The sequence below is a fragment of the Cylas formicarius genome, unplaced genomic scaffold, assembly GCF_029955315.1.
Source record: "Cylas formicarius isolate icCylForm1 unplaced genomic scaffold, icCylForm1.1 PGA_scaffold_2__14_contigs__length_35257938, whole genome shotgun sequence".
NCBI lineage: Eukaryota > Metazoa > Arthropoda > Insecta > Coleoptera > Brentidae > Cylas > Cylas formicarius.
Genome location: NW_026844319.1, coordinates 30,854,258 through 30,871,666, shown reverse-complemented (window position 1 = coordinate 30,871,666; position 17,409 = coordinate 30,854,258). Strand labels below are relative to the sequence as shown.

Sequence of the window (17,409 nt, the reverse complement as noted above, 5' to 3'; positions counted from 1 at the left end):
ATTATTTTGTTAATAAAAATGCATCCTTGTTAGTTTTTTCTCTGAAAACATATTTTTATGTAAGTAGGTACACTCTTAGTTGTAATTCCTGATTTGACTGAGTAATTTAATTTTAGATCATTGCTGCATGACATGACATATATAACGTTCAAATAAAAATAAAACTGATATTTGGCAATTATCTTGAATACGGTTGGGTTTTTGCAAACTATGCTCAATGAAAGGAAATAAAATTACCTAGAAATTATATTTTTTATTATACTGGACTCCCATTTTTTACATTTTTTACAGTACTCTTTCGGTAAATGTTCAAATTTTTATAATTAGAATTATTTTAAAATTGATTATTTGAAGATTTTAATTTTTTAACTCGTTTTCTTCAAAATGTTCTTATATTAATTTACCTTTGAGTGAACACTGCTTTAGACAAATTGATAATTATATGGAAAAATTGAATGCAGCTATATGGATGCTTTTATGTCGTTGAATAGTCAAGAAAGATTGCTTTCGCTACCCGAACAAAACAGTCTTATTGTGCATACACCCTATATACATTGTATCTCACTCGCCAAACTTCATAGAACGGCAAACTTTTATAGATATAAAAATTTGTATGGTGGTGGCGATTTACAAAGATATTTTTTCAAATACCAATATACGATCTGGAAACCCATACGAGATGCGAAAACAAGTTTCATACAAAAGTTTCCTTTATTCTCCCGAAGATTTAAAACATTATAATTTGGTTGATACAGGGTGTCCCAAAACTGTCAGCCCCGACGTCAATATAGTGTGTTCGTTTGCAAATCTCAAGATATCTCAAGAATTTTACTGATCGGGAACAGTTTTCGAAAACATTTTTTTTTCTGGGAGACAGAATAACCCAAAAAAAAATTCGAAAATTTTTAAAAAACGTTTCGCGATATTCGATGACGCCCAGTTTCAATAGTTTAAATTTTTCTACCTCTCTGCCACTCTTGAAGGCGATATCACCTATCTATTTTACCTGTGTATTTTGGGAACATTAATAAAATATATATAAATAAAAATTATTCTTACAAACTCGAATCATTTCTAAAGAAATTTAATTTGTTGATTTAAAAAAAATGTTTTGAGCATGTTCATAATATTATCGTTAATATGAAAGCATGCATAAACATTATCGTAATTCGGGCGCAACATATATTTTTTTGTGTAACGTACAGTAATTTTAGGCCCTTAACGTACAAAGTTATAACATAATGCGAGTAGTGTGGCGTACAATTAACAGGGGACGACTTAATTTATTATTTTTTAATTTTAAAATGCAAAATTGGCGGTTACCTCATCATGATGAGAAACAACGTGCATCTCCTTTTATCGGCGCGAATTAAGACTGTTTTACGAAAAAGTTAGTGCTTCACTTAACGCAGTGCATAATATAAAACGGTAGTTTCGATCGGAGACATCGACAGCCGATCAGGCGGCAAACCTCAGCAGCCAAAATTAAATACGTAAACAAGTTTCTAAAGACCATTCTGGCGTTTGTGAGTGGAAAAATATTTGTTCGTGTAATTTAATGTCATATTAATTTATTATTTATTTGTAATTAATATTTATGAATTTAATTTTGAAAATTTGTAAATAGAAAAAATTTGCTCGTCTTGAAATTTTTTTAAGCAATTTTTTACATCAATGGCCTCTTTTGAACGACTTAAAAAATCCCTTTTTTGCTTTTCACGGTGCGTTTTGAACCAATTAATTTGTTGATTGTTGCTTATTATTTAACATATTTCTCAATGATTTTACTAATTTCTTTTTAGCTTATTAACTTACAGCAAAATTAATTACATATGTAAGTTTTCAATTATTGACTATATGGGAATTAGTTGAAAACGGAGCTTCTAAGAAGGCAAATAATCAATTTTTTGCAACACCTGCTACAGTAACGTTAAGGTCTAGTCAGTGTTTTTGTCATTTTGTCCATCTGCATTGAGTATAATTCCACCTTGATCGACGTGACAAATATAAAAATATATGTATATTCATTCCTACCGGTCGTTTTGCTTGACCTTTTTAGTTTGTCTAATGATTTGTTCTAAGGTAAAGGTTAAAGCATTTCCACGTTTTTTGAGAAATGTAAAATGTACCACAATGAAAATGTTAAATTTTGCCAATCGGTGGAATAGTTTTTGAGAAAATCATTTTTTTGTGGAAGTCAAAATAATCAAGGAAGATTTTTCAAAATTTTAAAAAATATATTTGGTGACATTTGATTGCGCTCAATTTCTACTGTTTAGATTTGCGTAAGGACTTTTACTTCCTTGACGTTTTTGAACGTAGTAGAAAATATTCCGAATAACCTGTACAAAATGTGATAACCTTAAATACAAAAATTTTAGCCGCCTACACGAGCTATATTCTGGTGTAAAAGAAATTAGCATCTGAACCACAGTCTTGTAGTTATGCTACATATTCCTTAAAAGAGGAACCCGATTTTCAAATTTTATTTTAATACCGGGTACACCCTGTACATTTTCAAAAATTGTCAATAATAAAAATTTAAAGCACTGGGTCTTGTGATGTTTTGGTACACGAAAAATTAAAACGCTCGACGCTGATTCCCTCGTTGCCAAGCGCGTATGCTTTCGAAATATTCGATTTCATCGATTTTTCGAAAGTAACAAGAAGCTTTATATTAAAATAAACTTGTTTACTTCTAACAACGCCAATATCGTCGATATTATTAATACTGCAGAATTAAAGAAAAAGAATAAACGTAAAATAAGAAGTAAATATAAATAAGAAGAAAAATATATTGTCTTTATCAGAGCCAAGTTGTTCCTACCGCGATTAAATTGAAAATTGAAACCAAGATAAATATAAGCAGTGCCACCCTCAGTTGTTTGTAACCGCAAAATAGACAAAGGGCAAGTAGTAATGTAACCACAAAGATTCAAGATTCAAGAAATTGAGAAAACATGGTTCTATACACACGAAACTGTATCCAAAGGATCCAAGTGACAGACGAAAGCACCTTCAAATAAAGGAAAACGCATCACCATAATACACGCTGGATGAGAAGACGGATTTGTACCAAGACTGCTCGCTGTTGCCTGCAAAGAATATCTGGGATTCTAGCTTGGATTATCATGAGGACGCAAGTACCAAACTTTTTGAAAATTGCCGTCTACTACGCAAAACACCAGCCTCATCGAGTACAAACACTGAAATCCAGGAATATTTGTTAGAAAATGATATGATATAATTCTTACTTATTTCCCCGTATCAGTGCATGTTTAACCATACCACCTATAGAATCAAAAAAATTATATTATTACCAAAACCCATAATCCCTAAAATACGTGTGTTACTAGTGTGTTAACAAAACGAACGTTGGTTACTTATGAGAACAAATTCTGTTTTTAAAACTGCGATCGCAACAGTTTTGGTTAGTTTCAATTTCCAAGATTCAAATTGAATTTGATGCTGATAAAGTTGTAAGAAAATTGTCAGACTATATATGATAATAGATAAAGTAAAATAGACTAATAACTTTGAATAAAATTTTCGATATTGCCGCGTCGATTTTTTTCTCTTGGGTTCTTAGTAAATACAATTATTTAGCTTAGAAAGTAAAAATTCGTGCCGGAAGTTTGAATTTTCTAAAAAAAAACGCATCGCAATCATACATGTAAACCGCGCCATATTGCGCGACTCCAACAATCCCCAGATCGGAGAATGAATGTGACGGCTATCGGTACTATTGGTACCTGCGGCATCGATGTACCCATTCATTCACTTCCTAGTCAGTGACTGGTTCTGTTCGCGGACTCGCGATTCTCTAGTCGACTGCCTGAACGATCTTCGGTCGATATGATACGATGCTAAAAGGAATGAACCATCGTTTTTACTTCGCGGTAGAGTGAAACGCATGTTTGTTGTGGTGCTAGTGACGCAGGGTATCGATTTTTTGAGGTTTTTTTTATTGTGTGCCGGTTCGCTGGAAACTTGGTAAGGATCGGGACGAATGTTCGTCCGTGTTTGTCGATATGATTCTCCTCAAAGTTGCAATCTAAGACCTAAATCGTTGTTACTGTAAATTCGCGCTTACGACTGTCAGTTTTTGCGTGTATTTTCAAGCGCCTTTATTCCATCTATCCGTTGTCCATAATTTTCATTTTCTATTCCATTGTTTTTTTTTCTTGTGGCAGAAATATATGAGAAACTAAGCATGCATATGAAGGGCTTTAAAAGTTATTTTGGGTCCCTTTAGAGGGCAGAGACTATAGAAATTCACCTTATTTTAGAATTTTGTCGAGATGTTCGACAATCCGAATCATTTTCCACCGACTCCAAGCAAACAAGTTTTCTTGTGTTCCATCTAAATGAGATTGTCTTGTCTATTTTTGTATGAATTTCTTTTTTCAGCCTTGCCTTTTTCTTTGTTGTTCTTTATATGGAAGTGCTTCAAAAATTTACGGGGTGTTTTTTTTTTAAATGCCTAACCAAGCTTCAGAAGACGAAGTTAGTGTACCGTGCGTGCAATTTATCTCGATGACGTTTTAATTGGTTGTAACTTTTTTGTTTTTAGAGATATCAAGGTAAACAAACAAAGACAATGTGGGGTTAGCAGCCAAGTTTTTTCCAAGTGACGTATAAAACAAAACACTATCAATTTTCTGAAATATAAGCCTACATTTTTTGAATTGAGCACCCTGTATATTATATATGTGTTTAATAGAATAGCTTATTCCGATTGCACATTTTATATTTTAGACCACTCGTTTTTGACAAATCGGCAAAAATAGGAAATTTTTATAAATTTCAAAGAGTGCCCTGACTGACAAATAAAAATATGTTTATGTTGTACATTAGTTAACAACGTTGATGTTTGAATTATTGTCCAAGTCATTATTGTTAAAATGGTTTATCCCGAATTTACCAGGTTAGCGCCAAAATTTCCCGGCCTGACATAGATGCAGCTCCAGTATCACGATAAAACTTTGTCTTCTGTTAAATACATATCTTAGTAGGCTGCGAAAAAAAAATTGAAGTTTTGCGTCAAATAGTTTTTTATTGACAGTATTTTAAATAAGACGTGTCCCAAAAAATGTCGCAAATAACGCAAACTGAGTATAGAGCAGTCATAAAGTTTTTGACAAAAGAAGGGTTACCACCTAAAATTATTAAAGAAAGGCTGGATGGTGTGTAGGGCCAAAGTTCTGTAGTGATGGAGCAGGAATGAAGATGATTCAAGAACTGATCGACCAGTGGAGGTCATCACGGAAGATATTGTAGCGATTGTGGAAGCGGCGGTATTGAGTGATCGACGTTTAAAGGTCAAGGAACTTTCAGAAAATACTAAGCTTTCTGATACAAGTGTTCGTCGAATCCTGCGTGATCATTTAGGTATGCAGAAAGTTAGTCCAATATGGGTTCCTAAAAACCTTTCGGCATTTCAAAAACAACGCCGTGTCTAGTGTGAGCGGTCTTTTTTGGAACTCTGTGGGTCGGAACCCAAGTCTGTGATAGAAACTATTGTGACGGGAGACTCTATCGAAAAAAGAATCGATGGAGTGGCGTCGTAAGGGTGAAGCACCTCAGTGTCAGTCAACAAAAAAGGTGATGGCCACGATCTTTTGGGATTGTGAATGAATTCTTTTAATAGATTTTGAAGACACTAATACCACTGTCAATGGTAAATATTAAGCAAGATTATTACATAAATTGCGAGATTGCATACGTGTAAAACGTCGAGGAAAACTAACCAGAGGCGTGCGTCTTTTGCACGTTAATGCATCTGTCCATACTGCTGGTGTTGCACAAGCTGTCACTTTAGAGTGTGGGTTTCAATAGATAGATCGTCCTCCCTATAGTCCAGATATGGCCCCCAAAGACTATTATTTGGATATTTGAAAAAGGACTTATGTAGACGGCGGTTTAACGACGAAGTTGAGTTAAAAGAGGCTGTTTCAACTCAATTTGCAGACAAACCAAAAGAATATTTTTTTAAAGGGATTGAGTTGTTAAGTTGTATATTGAAGTTAGGGGGGATTATATTCAAAAATGATAACAAATTGTTACTCTACTTTGTTTCTTTCATATTCAGGCCGGGAAATTTTGGCGCTGCCCTCGTAATACAGGATTTATGGGCAGTGACAATAACCTTCCTGATTCAGTCTGCAAACATTTAAAAATTTAATATATGAATATTATAATAGGCTGCCAAAGACATTTGCAGAAAATGGTGACGTATTAAATACTAAAAAGGTATGCCGGAATCATAATGTTTTAAATGAAGAAAATAAGGCAGTTTTCTCTATTACTAGAATATATGAAGAGATAGGTATTTCTCGGGGTTCAATCCATTCAGTTTTGAAAGAATATAATGTCAAAGAAGGATGGAAAATAATAAAAGAAATAACAAAATTAATTCATACACAAAATTAAATTAAATAACAAATACACGAAATTAAAATCCAGGGGTACCAATCAAATAATATATGGTGTGGTGTGGGTCCGATATTTATAGCTCGTTATTTTCAACTCTTATATCAACTTATCAACTAAATATATCAGCGCTGATTATATGGCAGCAAGCAAAGCAAATTTTCGTAACATGTAATATCCCAGGGTTGGATAGGAAACGGCGGAACTATGGATTGGCCAGCCAACAGCCCCGACTTAACTTTAATGGATTCTTTCTTTCTTTTCAGTTTAGAAACAATCCGGAAAAGTTGCTAAATGCAAAACATCATACAATTAGAGTGTGTGAGAAATGTGTTCAGGAGAATGGCGGTCACATACAAGCAGTATTTAGAATAGTTAAAGAATTCTTTACTTTAGTGTGTCTTGTCATTTTTAGAGCTTTTGTTCTACTTTAATTTGCAAATAATTATTGTTGTTGCAGTCAGTCACGGCCCTCTTTGCAATTATATAAAAATTTGCTTTTTTCTGATTTGTCAAGAGTGTACTAAAATATAAAGTGTGTTAACACGTATATAATATACACGGTGTTTCATTAAAAAAATGGATATACTTGAAAAAAAAGCTTCTCTACTATCCCTATATTTTGTTTCTTTTTGTTTACCTTGATATCTCTAAAAACAAAAAAGTTACAGCCAATTAAAATGTTTTCAAGATAAATTGAACGCACTGTACATGCACGTAGGTCTGTAAATACTTAATACCGAATGTTATGCTTAGAGTGGAAATTTGTAAAAAAAAACGTGCGAACTTTCGAAAATATTCGTTAAAGAGTGCCCTGTGTAGGTTGATAGACGGTGAAAAAGGGTTCTTCTGAACGTAACTCAAAGTTCGAGCAGCTTGAAAGAGTAGTGCCCCTGTGGTTTTCCGTCAAACACTAAAATGTTTCACGCTAACTCTGGTCCACCCTATAATTCTCACGGGCAATCGAGCTTTATCTCGTGACTAAGCGTTCTACGAGGTTAAAATGGGCAGAGCGCAGATTTACAAACATATGGTCCCCCGGAGTCCATCTATAGTAAAAGAAGGTCGATTGAAAAATTGAAGTTGTCGGTTATAATCGCGTAATATCCACTCAGGCCGAGTTGTGCAACGCTACATCCTCCGTATATTTGTTTGTTTGCTCGGGACACGGCTCTCACGGTCGCGGGTCCTTTAAAAACAAAATTATAGGCACTTCTTAGTTGGGAACAAAGTTGTTAGTAAATATATAGTCTTATTAAGGTGTGTTCTTCGTGTTACCTGAACCAAAAAATAAACATGCTATTTTGAAGTCAATTTAATATGCTTTAGTATGAGTTTAAATTTGTCAAGAGTACTGATCTTTTATATGCGTAGCTACGGTAAAACAAATGAAACGTGTTGATGCTGTAGCTATATATAGCTTTTTTAACTATTTGGATAGCGTTTAATCGGACAACGGTATGAGAAGACTGGATCCTTTGATAGGCACCCTGGAGCAGGTAATGACCGCGTTACTGTGTCAACAATGATAAGACATCGTCACGTTAATGTGGTTGAAGTGCAACAACAGCTCCATAAAGTTAGAAGAGTGGCTATTAGTCAGTGGACAGTGAGAAGAAGACTGAAGGAAAATAACCTGACCCCAAAAACAACTTCAATTGATCCAAAATATACTCCAGCTCATCGACAAGCACGCCTATGCTTTGCACGGGATCATCTGAATTGAACATTGGAGCAATAGAGGTCTATTTTGTTCTCAGATGAGACCAAAATATACGGTAGTGATTGAGGAAAAAAAGTGTACCGAAGACCAGGGGAGCGATTTATGTATATAGAGGTGGTTCCTGCTTGATGTAGGGTGCAATTCCTATGGAAGCACGAACCGACCCTGTTTTCATCCGTAAGCGCAGCCGTAGGACCATATGTTGACTACATTGGAGAAGAATTCCTTTTATGCATGACAGTGCTAGATGACGGAGAATTCTAGCTAGACTTCGTACCCCTATTTCGACCCCCGTAGAGGAAGAGTGGCTTAACATTCCAGTGGCTTGATTAGACTTAGGCCTAACCGAATAAGAGATGTTATTAGGGCAAGAGGTGGTTATATCCATTATTAGAAAATAAATGAATAAATGTTGAGTTGCTAATTGTCAATAATCCAATTTGTTTTTAGTAATAAAAAAATGTGAATTTGACTCGTGCGGGTATTTTACTGTACTAGACCTAAAAAACAGAAATAAATTTTGATCAATTTAAACTCGTATTAAAGCGTATTAAATTGTCTTTCAAACAGCATATATTTTTTTTAATCTGATGGGTAGTTTCTAAAAAAATGACGATTTCTATGCACGCAAGTTTCTATCTACTTTCGTCTAACTATTGTAACTGAATTAATCGATAGATTCTTCTCTTTTTGACTCAATTTCCATTTCATTAATTCTGGGTTCGTGATAGTTTCTGTTTAAAAAGATGGTATTTTCATAGATATCCAACGGCACACTTCAAATTGTGTAGATAATGTTTAACTACGTAGATCTGGCATTTCAAGGATTGAATAATCCTGAGCTGCCAGATTTTAAGTAAATAAATCACTGACTTAGGTTATACCCGCTCATATAAAATAAATTACCCAAAGTTTTATATTACAAAATTTATATAAATATAGTAACAAATATGAGGAACGTATTTAAAGTTGACACGGCAGGTCGCGAAATAATTGGGTTTTATTCGCATTCCTCGGGTGAAATCATCATGGAAGCGGATTTGGAGGTGCCTATTTTTCGTTCACATCCGTCGCTCGTTAGGCGCGCCATTTTTGTTATCGTTCGAATTAAAAATAATTGGGGCCTTTCGCCGATCAAGCTGAACCGCACAATGGGAGAGAAATTTTCGGTGACGTCCGTCGCCTAACAAAAACATATTTCGCAGATGAAGTGTTTTTTGTAAATTAAAATCACATTTCGTTACATTGACCATGCCGAAACAATTGTAACTAACATTAATCTTCGAGTTTCCACGTCTTCCAACGATTTCCTTTCCATTAAATTATAATCTATGGATTGAGTTTCATAAATTTATTGGACAGACGCGCCTGTCTGTTATAAAGATTTTTTTGTCTGTTTGTCCGTTCTCCGTTCTCGTATTTTGATTTTTCCTGAATAAGTTTTGAACCGTTGAACTCTTCACGAGATATATAAGGCCGGCATCCATCTTTTTTTCGTGATTTTCGACTGTTTTTTGAACGTTGCTTTGGAGCACGATAAGTGTCCGAAATTTGAAGCAATGGACTTCATATTTGGCGCATATATATGCAGCTTTGCCCTGTGACGGAACCTATTGAAAATGGGGGGCTGGGGAGTCGGGAAATATTAAAAAAAAAAATAAAATTCGCCTATGCAAGGGTCTACAAAAAAGACCATTTTTGAAACACCGTTTACAAGACTGAAAAAATTCTTGAACCAGAAGACGCATAAACTTTTATTCTTGACAATTTTTCAAAAATATTCAGGGTATGCCGCAAATCCAAAAAAAAAAATGAAAAATAGTTCCCCTTGTTATTGAAAAATGGCAATAATTTAAAATCTGTGTTTTAGATGTCAGTTCAGTTTTCCGTAACTTTGAAGTTCGACGGAATGTGAAGGACACTTAATAAAATTACATCGATTTTGCGAAAGCGGAACCGCGAAGCGCCTTCTTGTCCTGCCCAGCGACGATTTTTCGAAAGCAATCTTGTTTATAAATGAATAAATAAATAAATAAATGAATTATTTTCGGCAAAAAGATTTGTCACCTGGAAAATAGTTAGAACTTTAAGAGGAATTGTCAAAACGTATTAAACTATACAAATTTTCTAATTGTACCATCATATTTAATCCAATAACTGAAGGTTGGCTTATTAAAATGTTTTATCAATTTAGCGGTTTAATCATACCTTCCCCAAAATATATTAAAAAGTTGCTATAAAATATACAGGGGAGTCAATATTTGAGCACCTAAAAATTTACGCGTGATTTCTTCCATTAGGCAATGCATTGTCGTCCTTTGTCCTTTGGTTCGAACTTATTTCAATCCTTCGTAATAGCGAGTGTTTGAACGTGGCTTCGAACGAAGGATACGTGACCTGTCGCGACCTGTTTCCGCGACCACAGCTAATAACGCGTCTTCGACCAATCATATCGTGACGACCCGCGGATACGGGCGTCGGTATTGCATATTCGCTGTTGCCACATCTTCTACGAGGACCACTCAATAACTTCGCCAGTTTAACGCGACCATACTTTACGCCAAAAGTATTTTATTCCAAGAAAAGGTACTAGATAACATTTTATTGGTTTAGACCTAATAATAGAAACGCACAGTATTAAAAACTTTTTTTTTAATTTTATGTTGTACTAAAATTAACTTTAATTAATTTAGTTAAATTACTAGGCAACTACTAAATTACTTATTTGCTAAGTTTTACTTAAAACGATGTAGATTTAAAAATTCATTTCGTTTCATAAGTTCCTATATTTCTAATATTTATTGTAATATTATTCCCATTTACAATTGCATATAACAATTATAATTTAATTATAAAATTCAATGAGTATATAGTATTTTATGTCAAGAAAAAGTACCAGAAAACCTTTTACTCGTTAACCCATAATAAAAACTTTTTTTTATTTTTTTATAGTATTTTTCTTATGTTTAATTAAAATTAACTTTAATTAATTTAGTTAAATTACTAGGCAACTACTAAATTACTTATTTGCTAAGTTTTACTTAAAACGATGTAGATTTAAAAATTCATTTCGTTTCATAAGTTCCTATATTTCTAATATTTATTGTAATAATATTCCAATTTACAATTGCATATAACAATTATAATTGAATTATAAAATTCAATGAGTATATAGTATTTTATGTCAAGAAAAAGTACCAGAAAACCTTTTACTCGTTAACCCATAATATAAACTTTTTTTTATTTTTTTATAGTATTTTATTTTTTTTATTTTATGTTTAATTAAAATTAACTGTAATTAATTTAGTTAAATTACTAGGCAACTACTAAATTACTTATTTGCTAAGTTTTACTTAAAACGATGTAGATTTAAAAATTCATTTCGTTTCATAAGTTCCTATATTTCTAATATTTATTGTAATAATATTCCAATTTACAATTGCATATAACAATTATAATTGAATTATAAAACTCAATGAGTATATAGTATTTTATGTCAAGAAAAAGTACCAGAAAACCTTTTACTCGTTAACCCATAATAAAAACTTTTTTTTATTTTTTTATAGTATTTTATTTTTTTTATTTTTTTTTATTTTATGTTTAATTAAAATTAACTTTAATTAATTTAGATAAACTATTAGGCAACCACTAAATTACTTATCTGCAAATTTTTACTTAAAACAATATAGATTTAAAAATTCATTTCATTTCAAAAGTTTCTACAGCTCTACTGTTTAAAATGTCTTCCACATTCTTCCATGCATCTAAAGAAGTTTCCAAGTTAAAAGCTTTTAGCAACTCGAGTACTGCCCTTAAAATATATTTAAAATTATTAAATATTAATATAATATAAAAATATAAAAATTAAAATATTTTTATTTAAAAATTTCTTTTTCTACAACAAGTTCTTCCACTGCAAATAAGACGCCGACCAAATTCATCTTCTAAGTCACTTACTCTGCAAGCTTTTCTAGCACGATGTAAACGATCTTGTTTGTAAAGTTTATTTCTTAAACTGATTCATTTTACAATTGCGTCTAACAATTACAACGTATTAAATTTGTATAAAAAAGAAAGAGTTTCAGAAACCCTTTTATTCGTTTAAAAATAATAATAAAAAACTTTTTTTAAATTTTATGTTTTATTTAAATTAACTTTAAATAATTTCAAGTACTAAATTGCTTATCTGCTAGTTTTCACTTAAAACAATATAGGCTTAAAATTCATTCCATTTCAAAAGTTTCTAAAACTCTAATGTTTAAAATGTCTGCCGGAATGGCAAGATTTAAATTCGGTTCGTTTTTAGATTTTTCGATGCCTCTTGGTGCGACATCTAAAGGAGTTTCCAAGTTACAAGCTGTCAGTAACTCAAGAACTTCACTTGAAAGATTTTGATTTTAAAATTTCTTTTTCTACAAGTTCTTCCACTGCAAATAAGACCCGACAAAATCTCATCTTCTAAGTTACTTGCTACGCTAGCTTTTCTAGCACGATATAGACACTCTTACTTGTAAAATTTATTTCTTGATCATCTTCACAAATGCAACCGAGAGGCAGTAAACTATTTCAATTTATAATTGCAATGGGTTACGTCGAAACACCTGTGATTTCTGAAAAAAGAACTGGCACTGGGTGATCAAAAATGGTCTATATTGGTGAGATAAAGAGATTGAAATACATAAACGACCAACCAAGAAGAATGATGAGTTAAAAAAACAATAACCAAACGGAAATGCTAAACACAAACATATGAGGAAGAAAAAGTGCGGAAAGTTGGAGGCTCCTCAGAAACATGAGAACGGAGCAGAAAAAATAAATATTCTCACAAGAAAAGAACCAATACTTGGAAAAAATCCTGATTGTAGACAGACCACAATTTAAATAAAAATACGAAGTTAGCGGCAAATACTTTTTTATTGACAGCATTTTACCAAGACTTGTCTGAAAAAATGTCACAAATTCAGTATAGAGCAGTCATAAAGTTTTTGACAAAAAAAGGGTTAGCGTCTAACAAAGGATGGATGGTGTGTACGGCCAAAGTTCTCCTTCGTATTCTGTAGTGAAAGAATGGGCAAAACGTTTTCGAATGGGGCAGGAGTCCCTTGAAGATGATTCAAGAACTGGTCGACCAGTGGAGGTAATAACGGAAGATATTGTTGCGATTGTGGAAGAGGTGGTATTGGTGGTATTGATCGACGTTTAAAGGTCAAGGAAATCTCAGAAATTACTAAGCTTTCTGATACAAGTGTTCGTCGAATCCTGCATGGTCATTTAGGTATGCATAAGGTTAGTGCAAGATGGGTTCCTAAAAACCTTTCGGCTATTCAAAAACAATACCGTGTCGAGTGTGCGCGGTCTTTTTTGGAACTCTGTGGGTCGGAACCGAAGCCTGTGATAGAAACTATTGTGACGGGAGATGAAACTGTGGTTCTCCGTTATGGCCCTCTATCCAAAAAAGAATCAATGGAGTGGCATCGTAAGGGTGAAGCACCTTTAAGAAAATTCAGAGTCTGCCAGTCAACAAAAAAGGTGATGGCCACGATCTTTTGGAATTGTGAAGGAATTCTTTTGATAGATTTTAAAGAAACTAATACCACTGTCAATGGTAAATATTACGCTACGTTACTACATAAATTGCGAGACTTCATACTTGTAAAACGAGGAAAACTGACCAGAGGCATGCGTCTTTTGCACGATAATGCACCTGTTCATACTGCTGATGTTGCCATTTTAGAGTGTGGGTTCCAACAAATAGATCATCCTCCCTATAGTCCAGATATGGCCCCCAGCGACTATTATTTGTTTGGATATTTGCAAAAGGCCTTACGTGGACGGCGGTTTAACGACAAAGTTGGGTTAAAAGAGGTTGTTTTAGGTCATTTTGCAGACAAACCAATACTAGTTTAAAGGCATTGAGTTGTTAAAAAAGAGATGTAATAAATGTATTGAAGTTAAAGGGGATTAAATTAGAAAATAATAAAAAGTTGCTACTCTACTTTGTTTCTTTCATATTCAGGCCGGGAAATTTTGGCGCTGCCCTCGTAAGACTAACACTGGCAGAGGTGAGGAAGTGTGTAAAACTATAAAGAATGCAATAAAGGAAACATGAGCAATTATGAGAATTATCGTGGTATAGCAATTTCAAGTTCCGTTGATTGAATACAAGAAAAAATTTTAAAAAACGGACTAGACCGGGAATATGCGCACATGAAGGCAGAAGCATAATTGATCACTTTAAAAAGTTCACTTATTGTGCAACAAGGCTACACTGACGAGTAAAACAAACCAGGGGTAACAACATTCTTTGAGGTTACCAAAATTCCTAAGTCAGGAATACCATTAGATTACGATTATAGACATGGATGACATCGAATACCCAAGCTGAATGAGGAGTACGGCAGATGAGGTCTAGAAGTCAACATCGATCAGACCGAGTTCATGCCGATTGGAGGGCACTCAACGACCAGCAACGAGACAAACCATTAAGCATTGCAGAGGATCTAAATATCAATACGGGACACATATTATGAGACAAAAACAAAAAAAAGCAATCTGGGAGAAAAAGCACAAAGAACATTGAGAGCCATAGCCAGAGAGATTGGCAGAAAGTATGGGCATGTCCAGGGAAAACCAAAGAATATCTTAAATTGCAACCCACAGAAGAAAATGATCTCGAGTGGTTATCAGCTGGTATCATACTGCTCTGAAAATCTCGATTATTATGGTCATTCGGACGGCACGAACTGGCAACGCCGCTTCAGGATCGTAAGCGTATCTGTCGGAACATCAAGCCAGGAGGCATAGGTAACCCACTGACCGAACGAGAGGCAGGCTGTACGCGCTTCTCAGGCGATCTGTTATATCACAGCGATTTTCAACGCGAGTTCAATAAAATTTGTCCCGATTCAAACCGGGCGCGACAAAAAATAAACTTCTTCTTTTTCTTTTTGCTAATTCTGAAGTTACCCTGGAACGTCGATCGCTACCTGTCCATTTATTAATAGGTGGTTATCCTCCTTGATTGTTCCATTCTTACACTTAACTTAACCCGTCTAAAGTGTATTTGCTTGTGAATTCAATTACTAAGTACAGTCTTTTCAGGGTTTAATATAAGGTGATTTTTGTATAGGAAATTGTCAAAAAAAAGTAATGACGCATAATCTAAGACTACAAATAGTAACCTACAAACAAGGAAGCAAAAAGACCAACTAAGTAATCTTCTACTTTTTATTTTTCAACTATTTATTAAGTTTTGAATAAGGATATCTAAAATCATCTTAAGATCTTGTTTTCACTGAGTGAAGATTATTGTTTAACACAATACTTGATTTAAATTGAAACGCATAAACAAATATTTACAACACACAATGTTAATTTTTTTTTAAATAGCTTTTAAAATTCGATCATCCCCACAAAATTATACCATACCAAATGCAACTCTCACTATGGACGATATAAACACTTAATATTTGTTATTCTGTTAAAATATCCTTTAGGTTATGTAATTAATGCATATCGCAAGTATTCAATATTTATGGGAAGCGAAAGGTGTCCTTTGGCCATGATGGAATCGTAAAAAAGATGTTTTTAGTGGATTAAGGTATAAGTTATTATCATTAAACCAAGAGTTCACCTCACTCAATTACCCACGCAAACTCTCTGAAGCGTCAATATACAAGAGGAAAAATACTGTGATCCACACAATCGAATAGCCTGCTGAGATCACAGAAAACCCCAACAGGACATTCGGATTCTGTAAAATTAACAATACCCTCCAAGGATAAAGTAATAACGTAAAGGCGTTGCAAATATAGGTACTCATAAAACTTTTCAATATTTGTCTTGCAACTTTTTTTATATATGGCTTGAAGGAAATTTTCCTTCACCAAAGGGCAAACCTACTAGATGGGTAAATTGCGTTATAATGAATATTAGGAACATTTATTCTAAGCTTTTTAATAAGTAAACTGTACAGCTCCCCTTTAAGGAAAAGCGTTAAAAACTTAGTATTACATTTGAACTGAGGTCGCTTTTACTTGATGAAAATCCATTTAACAAAATAGATAGGAACTAAAAGTTCAGATATTCACAAGACAATTGTTTCGACAACACCGTGTCTTTATCAAATGTAATATTTACAAACTACCTGCTACTACCGAAAATTGACAATAAAACCTTAATTAATGTTGTGAGTATTTAAGTTTAATAATGGAGATATTTAAATCTAATTGATCGTTAAGCAATACATTTGAGTGTCTCATTTTGTTAATCTCCATGGCTTCCAGTAAATTTAATTTTCTACTTTTTCTGGCTTTATGTAAAATATCAAAATTGTCGTAAAAAATATGTTTTTCTGTATTTAAGTGTGTAGCATAACTAGAAGGATCTACCTGTTTGTCCGATATAAATTTTAGGACAAGATCCGCATTTCAACCTGTAGACACCTGAGTTTTGAGATTTTGGACATTTCGTTTAATTGTTTTCTAAAAGTTTTCCTAATGTGTTGTTAGTTCTGAAAGCTATTTTTAAACCGCATTTTGACAAATGTTTTGAAACTTTTTCACTGGGTTCTCCTATCCTTCAAGAAACGCATTAACGAACATAAAAGAGCGTTTAAAAACAATAGTCCAGATTCTAATTATGTTACTCACTTAAACACGGAAAAACACATATTTGACGACAATTTTGATATTTTACATATAGCCACAAAAGGAGGAAAATTACATTTATTGGAAGCCATGGAGATTAACAAAATGATACATTCAGAGTGTCTAAAAAAACATACCAAATATCTTACGAAAAGGGAAATCTTTTTACTTACATTTTTAATACAAATTAATTTTTGCCACATTTCATTTTATTTATTTTTTTTAATATAATTAAATATAAATTAATAATATATAATAATAAACTCAAAAATATGTATTTAAAACTTCATTAGTACCAAAAAATTTTTATTTCAATTTTAATTTTTATTTACCAAAACAAATTATTATATTCAACATAAAAATATTATATTCAACAATTTAGTCACGAGCGGAGCGAGTGCCTAGAAAAACATATGCTTAAAATATATTTAATTTATGGATATTTCCATTTACATCTCATTTTCAGTTTTATTTAATTTCATTAAATATAAATTAATTAAATATAAAAATATTATTTCAAACAGTTTAATCACGACCGGAGCGCAGTAGAGTGAGTATTTTAAAAGAAAAGATAAATTGATTGTTTATATAAAAATATAATTTCTT

At 33.1% G+C, this 17,409-nt stretch overlaps 1 protein-coding gene across 7 annotated transcripts in view; it reads left to right on the top strand.

Moving 5' to 3' along the window:
* LOC132697904 (FH1/FH2 domain-containing protein 3) overlaps nt 1–17,409 on the top strand; it is a 120,950-nt gene that overhangs the window by 61,937 nt on the left and 41,604 nt on the right. Inside the window, exon 1 of one of the 7 annotated variants that reach the window (XM_060663649.1) lies at nt 3,815–3,993. The exons of the other annotated variants lie outside the window; for them this stretch is intronic. The gene's annotated coding sequence lies outside the window, so the exon portion shown is untranslated. Of the gene's footprint in view, nt 1–3,814; nt 3,994–17,409 lie in introns of those variants that run through there. 7 annotated transcript variants of the gene reach the window in all.